The following is a 13352-nucleotide window of genomic DNA, read 5'->3' as shown; positions in this document are numbered from 1 at the left end:
CCATCCGGTCATGCTATCATAGAAGGTTATCAGATTGGTCAAGAGAGGTTTCCTCTTGGTGAATCCATGCTGACGACTCCTGATAACCTTCTTTTCCTCCACTTGCTTGATGACGACCTCCAGAATGAACTGCTCCATCACCTTTCCCGGGATGGAGGTGAGGCTGACGGGCCTGTAGTTCCCTGGGTCCTCCTTCTTGCCCTTTTTGCAGATTGGAGTGACACTGGCTTTTCTCCAGTCCTCGGGCACTTCTTCTGCCCTTTAGGACCTTTCGAAGATGATGGAGAGTGGCTCAGCAGTGACATCTGCCAGCCTCCTCAGCACTCGTGGGTGCATCCCATCAGGGCCCATGGATTTGTGGTTGTCCACTTTGCTTAAATGATCTCTCACACAATCGTCGTTGACCAAGGGAAGGTCTTTCTTTCGCCAAGCTTCCTCTCTTACCTTCAGGGAAGGTAACCTATTAATAATAATAGGAAGATAACCTATTATAGTAGTAAAGTTTTTTTCAGAAGGTGTGTTTTCTATGTTGTTTCTTTTTTTTAAGGGAATGCTGGAAAAGTATTGCTACCAAACTAATCCTCCCCATAGACTCATGTCCACTGTGAACCATGTCATGTTAAATTCTCTTCACGTTTTGCTTTCCCTTTCTTTTGCAGTGGGAATTCCAAATCAATACTCTGTGTACAGTTTTTAGTACAGTCTGCATGGTATACATGTACAAAAAATTCCATTGTAATACAGTATGAAGAGAAATGCTCATCCATTAGTTGAAAGATTCTCCAGTTTGTGGACAAAGTTTTAAATACTTACAGTAGCCTTTCAAAATGTTCTTTAGGTTTTCTAGCATTTATTAATCGCTATCAGGGAGTGATACTTCATCGTTTGTTTGACACTGAGTCACTCTATCTTTTGTATTTGCTGGTCTGCTTAAAAATGTTACCAGGAAGATAATTGGCAATTTTTTTTTCCTTCTTTTTCTTCCCTCCTTCATAATATTTTAGATATGATATTCTCTTTGGCTACTTGATCAAAGCTCTCAATCTCTTATAGATTTTCTAAAAAGAAACGCTTTCAAAGAGTATTTGCTTTTTTTTTTGTTTGAAAATAAAATCAATGGTTGTAGTTGCAGACAATGATTCTTGAAAGTAGTCTGCAACAACTTACATGCTTTAACCTTAAAAAATAATAAGAATATTTCATTTTGTTTTCTTCCCTCAATAGTTACAGAAAAGTTTGTCTCACCTGGGAAAATGTGAGTAGGAAAGGAAATGCGATTACTATTCTTGGAACTGGTTATCTCAGAAATGTATTAGAATAAGGAATAAAATGTTTACCTCACAGGGCAGTGCCTCAAATTCTAGATTTTGTCCCTAGAAGGCTGATATTTTTTATTTATTTGTTTATTTATTTATTTTTTACCCTGCTGGTTAGTATTCTCCACTAGAATCATTCCCATGTGCTATGCTTACCAACATGTATTTCACTCCTGGTGTGGTAAGATGAGTAGGAGTTTTAGGTATCTTGGAACTGGCAGGCTCTACCACTGAACCAGTATTACCATAGACAAGTTCATTATTCTTCCAGTCTAGATTCTTTTTCTGTGGATTAGGAATAATAATAGTAAACCATTACCATGATTTCCACGTGCAGCTATCCTCTAAAAAGCTTCATTTTTATAGGCTGTTTTGCTGTAACTTTATTGATGTATTTTTGGAAGTAGTACAGTTACACAGCTCAGAAGATTTCAGGGTGATAAATAGAGAAGAATGGGACTGTCTGTAAATGGTATTTATGGTATAAATTCTTCCTCGTGGTTTCAGGTTTTAAGTATGAATGGAGTCCTGTTATAAAGTTTTGAAGAGACCAACAATTTTGAAAGACAATTTCTTTTGTCTGTGCAACTCTTTACTGGAATATCCAGTCTTAAAATTTTGAAGATTAATTTGTGTCAAGAAAAGGCCTGGTGTTAGAAAAATTTCAGAATATCGTTATTTTGTCTAGTGGAATAATCACAGCTTTTCAATTTGTAATTTTACATCCTGAATTGAACTCCATCAGTAGATGTTTAGTAACTTTTCTCATCTACCTCTTTATCAGACTACATTAAGCCTTCAAGGCTCTAAGAGGAATGCCAGTTATGTTAAGTGGTGAATCTTCCCCTTCTTTTATGAATGTTAACTTTATCAGACGCTAATCACTTCTGCCAAGTCATAAGATTTACAATGGCTGTGAAGATAGCAGTGGAAAGATTGGAAGTACCTTAGTCTTTAGAGAAATGTTGTGATTTGCATTTAGATCTCGTAGTTTATGGAGGAGATATATATGCTATTAAGCGGTAAGTTTCTTCATTTGTGCTTTGTCTGCTGCACTGCATACTGTAGCAGTACAAAAACTTGCTCTGTCTCCGTCTTTCTGTTAGCAGGTTTTGCAGTTGCTCGTCAACAGTTCACCGTAGCTCTGTTTAGTTTGGCTCAGTGGAGGTGTTCTTTTATTAAGGTGGTCGTTTCCCACCTGTACAGTCTTCCTTGCTGGCCTGCAAATTCGTGGCCTCAAGTGGGTCATGTTTTCCTGTTATGCCAGGTGTGCAATCCATTAGGAGCTTGCACTGAACACTTCACACTTACTTAGCAAAAGATTTCCATAAAATACCATGACTGTTGGCCACCTGGGACAAGGCCAAAATCTGAGGAGATGCCCAAAGTGAAAGGTCAGGTTCCACAGGTTTGTTCAGCGCCTCCCCTGCTGCTTCCCTCCTCCTGCTCTCTGTACGAGTGCTACACCTGATAAAGCACCACCCAGCATTTCCCAGCAGGGTCATGAGTGCTGAAAACCTGTCAGGAGATGATTGACAACTTGATGGAAGTGCCTTAGCTGGACTATGATGGCCAAACCAATAGAATTCCCACTAGACATATTTATCTAGGAATTAATACCCATTGGACAAGTTGTCTAATCTCATAGGTTTGCTTAGCAGAGAAGAAGGTGTACATAAGAGTGTCAGCGTTGTCAACGTAATTAACACACAACGATAATTTGCATTGTGTAAAAATTGTGTGGGGTCAGGAGATCATTTTCTACATAATTTCTGAGAACTGTTAATCTTTTTTAGGCTTTCACACAGGACCTTGTTTAGCGCGCACAAAATGCTTGTTACATGATTCAGAAACAAACATGTATACCATTGCTTTAAGTTAGTCATGAAAGTATTTCCCTGATAGCAGACTGTTATGATAAATTTTTGGAAGGAAACAGCTTTTTGTACAAGCTATTTCTAGTTGTCTGACTGGCTGTACAAAGTAGTATCTGAGACAGACATGAGAAGGTAAGAAAAACTGAGGTAATTCCTAAAATAGGCTTTATGTTCCAGGCTCATATTCCTTTCTGAACTTTGTTTCCAGGGTGTCCTGGGTCCAACTGGGATAGGGTTAATTTTTCCAAGAAGCCGGGGGGGACACAGGGTAAAGCACCATGTGAGTTGTCTATGAGCGTTGCTCCATGACCAAGCATAATGTGCACATCTCTGTCTAGGATGGAAAGGTGGACACATTGCTATCCCAGAGATCTTGGCCTGTAAGAACAGCTGACTTGGTCATAGAGAGGAGAGATGCTGCCTTACAAAATGTAATCTTATAGACATTCAATAACATTAATGTTTCTGTATCAAGCACACATTAGTTGTACCCAGTTTGTTCTTTGTGTTCTTCACTGTCGGGTGGCTTCTAGATGCAGCAGAGGAACGTGGGAGGAATTTGAGATGAGTTATGTGTTTGTGTGAATGATTGGGACGGCCTCTGATTTTTCAGTTGCTGACATTCTCTAGTATCTGTTCTTTTTAACGGGTGAGACTGTTGAAAAAGTGTGAATTATGACTATTAAAACAAGAGTTAGACATGTTCAGTAATATTTTTTTTATTTATCAAGCTGTTTACAGTTCAGACACACTAACCCGTGAAGGCTTAGGGGAAGTTTTTGACTTTGGATAGCAGGGGACGATTAGCCAACCAAAAATATCTCTGAGTACCTCCTTTCATTCTTCATTTGTTTATCCACCCCAAAAGCTAAGCTTGGATTTTTCAAAGCTGTTTTAACCCTCTTTACCCTCTGCTGGAAACATTCAGGCTTATCTCTAAGCAGTTAAAGTTAATGAAACAATGAAGGTAGTTAATTCACAAAAGGAGATCAGTGTGTGTAAGCTAGTGGTTGTTGTCAGTTTGAAACTATCATGATCATCTGAAGAACCGTTGATTTATTCAGCCAAATAAATCTACCATTGAAATGGATTAAAAAAAATTAAAACAAAACCGTGGAAAAAACCCAAATCTATGAAAAATTATACAGTCTCTTTATGTGTTGTGGACATTGTTCATATATCTAGCAGGATGAGAAAGTGCTTAAATAGTTATTTTAGCAGTGTATCCAGCAGAGTCCTTGCCAATTAATTGTAGGAGTGTGCTCTCTGCCTTCAGATCTGAACAGGCATAGTCTATCAGAAATATCACTGCTCTAAATGCCTCGTCTTTAGTCCACTTACTGGCTCATTTTTCTCCAGGTTCACTGCAGGCAGTGTTGTTTCATGGTCACACTGGTGCCTCGCGAAGCTCCTTTTGCCTTGTTTCTCTTACTGTTGCCCTGCCCTTCCCTTGCTCCCTACCAATCTGCAACCAAAGGGAGGTGTCCAAGCCGGCTGCCAAAGAGGGAGTTCTCGGGGGGGACAGCTGGTGGGAAGGGTGAGGAGAGAAGAGGGGTCCGTATCCCACCGAGAGTCGAGGTGAGCAGGGGAGGAAGAACTAGGGCTGATGTGGGAGGGCGGGGAGGGAAAGCAGAGCTTGCTGGAGCAAGCTTTTAGCTGCTGTTTCTGCTGGGCTGGAGCAAACACAACAGGTTTCAGGAGCAAGTTCCTGTCTTAATCCTACCCATGTTTTGTTCAGTGATGTTTCTTATTCTTCAGAATACCCTTCCTGAAATGTTTTGCAATGCCCTTTGAGAAACTTTGACTATCAAACTATTGGTAAAAAGATTTACTAGGTATGTGGGAGGGAATCAGTTAAACATTAGCAAAAAAAGAAGGTAGGGAAAGTTTATGTAACAGGAGAAGTAAAGAGTAACTTTATTGCAGAATTATCTCGTAGTTACATTTGGTACAGTCTACAACCTTCTACTTTGTGCTTTTGCAACTTCTTGGGTTTTGGTGTTTTGTTTTAGTGTGGTTTTTTTTTTTTCTTTTTTGATTTGACTAGCCAAGTTTTGTAATGGATGTCTTTTTGTGCTAAGGCTATTCGTTTTACATGCTCTCACAATTTGCAATCCAAAATGCAGTTACTGAGTTTAGGAAAACGAGCATGATTTTGGCCATGTATTTATTCTTTTCTGAGATTTTCAATGGCATAACTTAGCCGGGTATATGCTGGCTGTTCAGATAATTCTGAAGATGTTTGAATGGTACATTTTCAAGCCAGAAAGATTAAAAGCCGGGACATTATGATTCAGTTATGGCTTTTAGATGATATAAAATCACATTCCTGAGTCAAAAGAAAGATTTTTAATCTGATCTATTTTGGGCTGGAGGGAGAAGTGTTAGATTGTCAAATTATTTTGATCTGGAGAATTTTGATTAAAGTTCAGAAAGAGCATGCACATTTTTAGTTGGTGGTAACACCGTCACAGTGACGTGATGGGGACTGCAAATGTCTTTTATTATCTGGAAACCCACTCTATGGAGGAGGCAAAATGAAGTTTCGAGGATTTAAAGTGTTCCGTTCCTCAAAATGTGTTCTTCACTTGCTATTACAAATTTCTTTTCTTTACAAATCAAAACTCTTTCTATTTATTAAAGCAAGCTGAAATATTCTTCCTTCTTTGCTCTTCCCTTTTTTTAATTTGTCTCAACCCTTCCAGTAATGTGTGGCACAGAAGAATTGAACAGGATGGTTGCATAATGACTCCTAATATGTTTATACTTGAAAGAAAAGTATTTGAAGCACTCAGTCATGCAGATCTATCCAGATCAAGAACTCAGTCACAGCATAAAGGGTTTTAGGGTTACATGTTTAAAATTCCTCACATAAATACATCAAAGCTCAAGTATTTCAAGGGCAACCCAAGTTTTTTATGCTTCAACACACTGATGGATCTAAAGCAAAAACAATGTGCCACCTCTCCATTGGTTTTTTATCAATGAAAGGATAGTTGTGGGGAAAAGTTGCCTGTGTAGTGATACAAGTTACCTTGAGCGTTAGCTAGATGGCACTGAAACACACTCGTGCTGCTATATTGAAGTGACTTGTTTGGACCACAGTCTTTGTTAAATGAAGTTTCAAGAATAAAGTATCTCTTAGTTGCTTCTTTTCCTTTTCTAACCATACATAAGTATTTGTAAGTCTTCATCCGTATGTTTTGTTTCTTTTAATCATGTTCCTAATTGTACAAGCCTTTTCATATTGACTAGTCACATTGTCACAGAAAGACAACGTGAGATAAACAATGCTGGAATTTTTGCAAGCCATATTACATCTTTTGATTTTTGTTTATTTTCAGAATTTGAAAGGCCATACTTTCACATACGAAGTATACCCTTTACTATCTTGCTGATCTGTAAAATAACCTTTTCCAGGCTACAGCTACAGAAAGACAGCGTGCTTAGCATTAATGACATTTCAAAATATAAATTCTGTATGAATTGCAATTGTGGGATAACAGAGAAAAATTACTTTCTAAAAAGTCAGGAAATGTTCCAGCAATACTAGCTGCATCGTCATAAAAGGTTAGATACTACCCTGCTGGTGGTCCACTGCTGTCTGGCTTTGTAAATGGCTAGGAAATACTGAAAAGACAGCTGATTTGGCATAAAACATTTCTTTCGGATAACTTCAGGGTAAAAATGAACAAATTGTAGCATTCAAAAAGCAAAGCTCAAGCACTGTTTTCCTCAGATGTGTTCCTTTCCAGCAAAGAACTTTATTCCTGCAAAATCCTTAGACATTCTGCATTATTCATGCACAGTGACTTAAAGAACCTTTATGCACATTTCTGCCATCTCCCCACTTGCCTCCGCATTGAGCTGCCACCATTGCCACTCTCACATTTTTAGAACTAATCCTCTGATATGCTGAACCACATGTAACAAGCAGATGTTTACTTAAAGATCTTTCTAGTTATACTTTTTTTTTTTTTTTTTGTGAAGTTAGATTCTAAACAACCAAATTGATTGTCAGGTTCCTGTCCTCAAAGGAGATGGTTAAAAAGCGGCAATTGGAGCTGGTGGGGAAGTGGAAGGTCACAAGCAAGCGTACTTAGAATCCTGCACACTCATGTTGCAGCCCTGGGCTGGAGAAGACCCCTCCAGGACTATACCCTAGCTTAGTTCCCAGGCAGAGACAGCCCAGCTTTCTGAGCTCTCTTTTTAATCTCTTCTCTAACCAGTGTGGAGCCACATTTCCTCCTAGCTTGGTTTTGCTGCTGACCTTAGAGAAATGTTAGATTTTTGCTGTTAGTTGCAAAATGCTGTATATTCGTTGATCTTTTCAATTTGGAAAAATCAAAGTTAATGCAAAGAGTAGTTGCCCTTTTATTCAGTCAGGTTTCTTTCTGTCAGGATCAGTGACATTTTTTAGAGCAAAGGTGAACCTCCATATGCAAAGAATAATTTATTGACAGTACTTACAAGAAGGCACCTCGTGCAGTTTCAGTTGATGTGTCAGTTTTCTCAGCTTTTTAAGCCTTACGTCCTTGGCCGGTGAGGCAGCCTCAGACAGAGCTCTGAGGTACATCCTGTCTGGACCTTTTCCTGAAAGAGAATACACCAAGAATCTTTCAAACTTATATAGTTTTTTTTGGAATACAAATATTATAATAAAACAGAGTCTCATAACAGAGAGAGAGAACAGATTTGTTGGGTGATATATGCTCAAATAGTCATGTTTCAAAGCAGGTTTTATCCTTGCCTACTTTTGTCCTTGCAAGGGCAAGGCCTCTTGTTTTTCCCTTGTTTAGATGGATCTTTGTGGCCTCTTGTAGGTCTGCAGAAAAGTCTGCCTGTTTCTCTGAAATGTTGTTCCCTACTTTTCTCAAGCCTCCTGTTCTCATCCTCATGACTCATCGCGTCCCACAGCTTTCCCTGTTGTCCCCTGCACTGCAGCAGCATTTCCCAGTTTGGTGCTCTCTGAGAGAGAGCTCCCTCGTCGTTCCCAACATCCCACTTGAACAAGCGCGTAGCTGCCTGGTAAGACAAGCAGTCAGCCCAATGCTCTTCGGACAAGCCATGGCCCTTTATCAAAACATACACGTACTGTAAACTGTGAGCAACAAATTACACAGCTGTAACATCTGTCCCAGTGAGAATCTCGGCTTTCACAGCAAAAAAAAGAACAACAAACCAATATGCATAGTCTTCATGGTTTTGGCCAGTGCTTAAGAGTGTAAACCTTTTTAATCTGGTATTTCAGAAAGCAAATAACAAATATTAAAATGAAGTGGGTTTTCTAGCCTTCCAGTTATTTCTGTGGCAAAATTCAAAGGCTGGCTGTGGGTTTGACAGGAGTGAGTTCAGCCCCAGCTGCTAATGTTCTTGTCTGAGGGAGGTCTGTTGCAGGGGGTAGGAGGTGTTCTTCAGAATTTAACTGTTGGTTTAAACTCCCCTGCATTTATACTTGTAGTACATGGAAAGTATGTAAGTCTTTCACGCAAGCATTTGAGCCAAGATGCAAAGAAGGAGGTGGGGCCACAGATGGTTCTAAACTATCACGTTTGCCCAGGTCCAAAAGGTGGGTCTTCAGGTCCTGTGCATCTGTCACCTGCAGTTGAACATCGTCCCTAGACACCATCCTTAAGCCCTTAAGCAGCTACTTTTTGGCGTACACTGACAAGTGTGTGCAGAGCGCTTGTAAAGCCTATCCAGGTCTGCATACACCATCCACCTTTACTTCTGTGCCGTCAGGATTTCAGGGCACTTCGTCTCACTTGTGCTCTAGCCCACTGCGGCTGCTGTATGCACTATGAGCTCTGAGCAATGAGTATGTGCTGAAATAGATACTACATTAGTTACTTATCCAGTAAGATACCAGAGCTCAGGTGTCCTCCAAAACAAAAAGCTCATGCCATGCTTACTCATGCTTGTTGCTGTCAACTGGGAACCTAATCACTGCATTGCATGTGGAATCAATCAACTTTGAGAAAACAAAATGACAGTCTTAGGAAGACGATAGCTGTATAGTGTTGGGTCTATCACAACAAAAGTAGATAGCAAATACAGGTTGAAATGTAGACATTCTAGTTTTCTCTTCACAAGTGGGGCATCTCCATGATTTTGGAAAGTCACTGGGCAAAAGGATGGAAAATCCATTGTTTTCTAAAAAAGGTCCAACAGTATAATTATTCCAGTTCTGAATTTGAGGCTTGGAGTAAGGTTTCTAAGAAACAAAATTTGACATTTTTTAGAGACTGGTCTAGATGTAGCTTCACCCAGAATGTTGGTTGCTGTGGAGTCTATGCTTAAGGCATTTCACTTTCAAACATTTAAGATGTTGATGCTTCCAAGCTGGTAGGTGATTAAGAATGGAATCACTGGAGTTTTCAACATTGTGATGTGTTTATAATTTTCATAGTTTTCATTATTTTAATATTAGAAACTTTAATCTCAGAAATTGCCTCAAACAACCCAGCAATACTGAAACAATTTGTTTCAGAGAAGCACAAATACGAGTACAGGGTAGTCTTTACAGTTTAGTTCCTATTTAGATATGTGAATTGTGGAAGATATAATTTTTAATAAGTGTAAAAATGTCAAGGTCCCTTCAGAGGGACTCCTGAAAAACTTAGCAGTTTTCATTTCTGTCCTGGCATGTGTTTTAGTTCATGATTTTTATGTTCTTGTGCAGATAAAAAGGAAGTTTAATGAAACTTGGAGGTATGTAATTTAAAAATGTTAGACTTTTCAGTCAAATTTTTCATCACTGAAATGAATTGCTAGCCAGATAAATCCATAATATGCGAGTACTCCTAGTTTTTAAAGATTATTCTTATTTTTTCTCTAAGCAAGGTCAAGAAATGTATTTGCAGCATTGACTGGCAAAGTTGAGAACTGTGTAAATGATTAACAACTTCTGACTTTTTCGCAGCCTAGTTGCTGCCTTGTTGTGTGGTCAGTCCTTTTCTGTGATGTCTCAGGATGCATAATGCTAAAAAATTGCAGGTACCCTGCTATGCCAATTCCTTCTGAGCCAGACTTCTATGCGGAAAAGGAAGTTTAGAATTCATTACATGGAAATTAGTCATGTCCTCATTAGGCAACTGGAAAAAAAACCCTTGGCAGACCAAAGGATGTATGTGCCACAGTATCTGCCCCGCCTATGGATGGAGGTATATGTATTGAAAAGAGAAAATACATATGCATTGTTGGCTAGGAGTCTTGGCACTTAAGTACAAATTGTAGTAGTCCTATGTCTTTTTTCTCTGTTTCCCCTTAGATCTCCTATATTCTTCTCTGGAACCATTTTTTTTTTGTGACTTGCATGTTTATAGCGTAGTAGATGGTGGGGAGCTGGCAGTAGGAGGATCTTACCATGTTAAATGCTGTGGTTACTTCTGCTGTACCCACACAGGACAGGCAGAGTTTGGGTCTATTTTAAAAGACTGAGACCTAGCCAAATTGGAATTGCTGGCAACTGCTTTGATAGCAGATATTTGCAAGGTCAAAGACAAGGAGAAGGAAGAGGGGTCACAGAAGAGGTTCTCAAACTGAGAAAGTTGTTTTTCTGGTTTTGTTCTTGTGTTCAAATTTATTTCATTCTCTTTTCCTTTCCTTTATGATTTATTGTGAATAGCTCTACTATGGAAGATCTTTGTGTACCTTTCTGCTCCACCCCCCATTTTTTTCGAATTCATACTTTTCTCTTTGGGAAAACAAAGGATAAGAACTTGATTTTTTTTTTATTTTAATCCATTACTGTTTTCGTTTATGTCTGTGTGGTCACTTCTTGCTTCTCTTGATTTCTGATCTTTGTTTGTCTCTCTTAAATTATTGATTTATTATTTGTGAGATTTTCTTCCATTCCCACCATATTTATAGCTTTTAAATCCATGTCTTCCCCTCACTAAAGCAAAAACAGCTGTCTGACATTTCCCTGTTCAACATTATGTTAATCTAAAGGAAAGAGAATTCTGGGATTATATTTGCCATTCCTGTGTGAGGCAAGAATTTGTAGTGCTGTGTGCTAAGAAGAGAGCAAATTCCTAGTGTCTTTCAGCTGTGTTGTGCTAAAAGCCTCATTTCTGCTTTTCACGCTTTACCTGAAAATTATGCAGTGATGAAGAGGGGATTTTTGTAGCTGAAATCACTTCCACTTCTCTAGACTTTTTTCCTTCCTTAATAGCAAACAGCACTTGTATAATTGTCACTGTGGTGGTAAAAAATATAACAAACTTTATTGGAAGCTGGTAATATCTTTTGTTAGACTAGCTGTCCATTTCTGGCCTATTTTTTTCCAATTATAAGGTGTATATTTTTCTAGCTATTCTGTTTCCTCTGATAAAAGATGCTATTTCCCCCTTCATACTCCGGCTTACTCATATGTAAGAACAGTAAGTCTTTTGTCTTGTCTTAGTGAGATTCTGGCAAACAAGGTAACTGGTGATGGTTCAAAATGGATTAATTCTTCTAAATCAATTTCATTGTAGTAGCATAGTAGCTGAAATTGTTAGATGAAAGCTACAACCTCTATTTAGCTGGACACGCTCTATATCTGTCTACCTGAATATTTAATTCATAAAATTCTGGAGGAATAAGTGGTAGATGATGTTGTTCTTGGGCTTTCCAGGATGCAGTGTTGGCTCATAATAAATTTTACAAGACATTTTACATAAAGGTGAACACCACCATTTCCAAAGGCACCATTGCATTTCAGTGTAGTTTGTGGCAGAAGCAAACAGTAAAAGGAGTTAAGGGTGAATAAAAGTGAAAATGAAGTCGTTGAAAGCTATTACTTGTGTTAAATATATGTGCAGCAGAAGTGTATTAAATGAAAAATTCCAGATTTCATAGTAAAAGAGGTCACTATTGTCTGTAGTGCTTAATTATTTTTAAAATTGACACTTGAAAGGGAACAGAACCTCTTTGTGCACTATAGAAAACATCATTACAATTCCTGGTAATTTTACGAATATAAGATCTGAATTTAAAGGCAGTAGGGAAGGATTAGTGCAAAAGGAGACAAAAGGTGGTTAAGCAATCTGCTTAATATAATTCAGCAAATCTGTGTCAGAACTGGTGACAGAAAAAGCATCTTGATGTGGTATCAGGCGCATTTGGCATAGTACTTGTAGCAAAACTTTGGAAGAATCTCCCCTGTTTGGAACTATTAGAGGATAGCTATTCCATCCTTCAGGGAGAGACTGGGAAGCCTGGTATATGAGGAAAGGCTGAGAGAACTGGGTTTGCTCACCCTTGAGAAAAGGCGGCTTAGGAGAGACCTTATCACCATGTTTAAGTATTTAGAGGGTGGCTGCAAAGAAGACGGAGACTCCTGTTTTACAAGGAGTCACATGGAAAAGACGAGGTGTAATGGCTACAAGTTACTCCTGGGGAGATTCTGACAAGAGGAAAATTTTTCACAATGAGAACAATCAGCCATTGGAATAATCTCCCCAGGAAAGTCATGGATTCCTCAGCACTGGACACTTGTATTAAGATTCAGCTGGACAGGGTGCTAGACTACCTTGTCTAGACCATGCTTTTGCCAAGAAAGTTTGGACCAGATGATCCTTGAGGTCCCTTCCAACCTGGTATTCCTTGATTCTGTGAAGGTTTAAGGGGGACTCTTAACGTGCTTTTAACAGGAGAATGATGAGCTGGTGGTGGATATGTGAGTGGGGCAGATGGTTTGAAGCACAGGCAAAACACTAGCAGTGACGTTCATCGTACCATCTGAAGATTATCAAGGAGCTGAAGATGTGCATATTTCCATTGTTTAAGGAAATATGTCACACACCCTTCTGCAAGACTAAAGAGTTTGGACCTTTACTAGCATGACATCTGGGTAACTTACGTAGTGACCTTGAAAACAAGCAACTTGTGTAGAGTGGACTTTCTTAAGACTTCCAGGTGGGAGCGAATTTTGTGGCCATGTAATCCTGCTTTGTGCATGATGGCTTAAGGACTTCTTGTTTTAAGGTAAGTTACGTATCTTACTTTTAGTGGAACTTTATTTTTGTCAAGACTTAGTAAAATGAAGTGTTACTACTTGAGGTATAGTAGATGTAACTGCTGTCATATAAATATTACCATTATGAGTCTCAGTTTGCTGAAGAAGCAGGGATGTGTGTGTGTGTTTTGCTACAATGCATGTCAAGAGTGCAGC

The 13352-nt window shown here is 38.9% G+C and overlaps 1 protein-coding gene across 4 annotated transcripts in view; it reads left to right on the top strand.

The window, feature by feature from the left end:
* The window catches only part of TMTC2 (transmembrane O-mannosyltransferase targeting cadherins 2), a 269970-nt gene that overhangs the window by 131147 nt on the left and 125471 nt on the right, over positions 1-13352 (top strand). The window lies entirely within an intron of this gene.

The sequence above is a fragment of the Opisthocomus hoazin genome, chromosome 8 (assembly GCF_030867145.1).
Source record: "Opisthocomus hoazin isolate bOpiHoa1 chromosome 8, bOpiHoa1.hap1, whole genome shotgun sequence".
Classification (NCBI taxonomy): Eukaryota; Metazoa; Chordata; class Aves; order Opisthocomiformes; family Opisthocomidae; genus Opisthocomus; species Opisthocomus hoazin.
The sequence above is the reverse complement of the archived record's forward strand: the minus strand, read 5'-3'. Positions and strand labels throughout refer to the sequence as shown.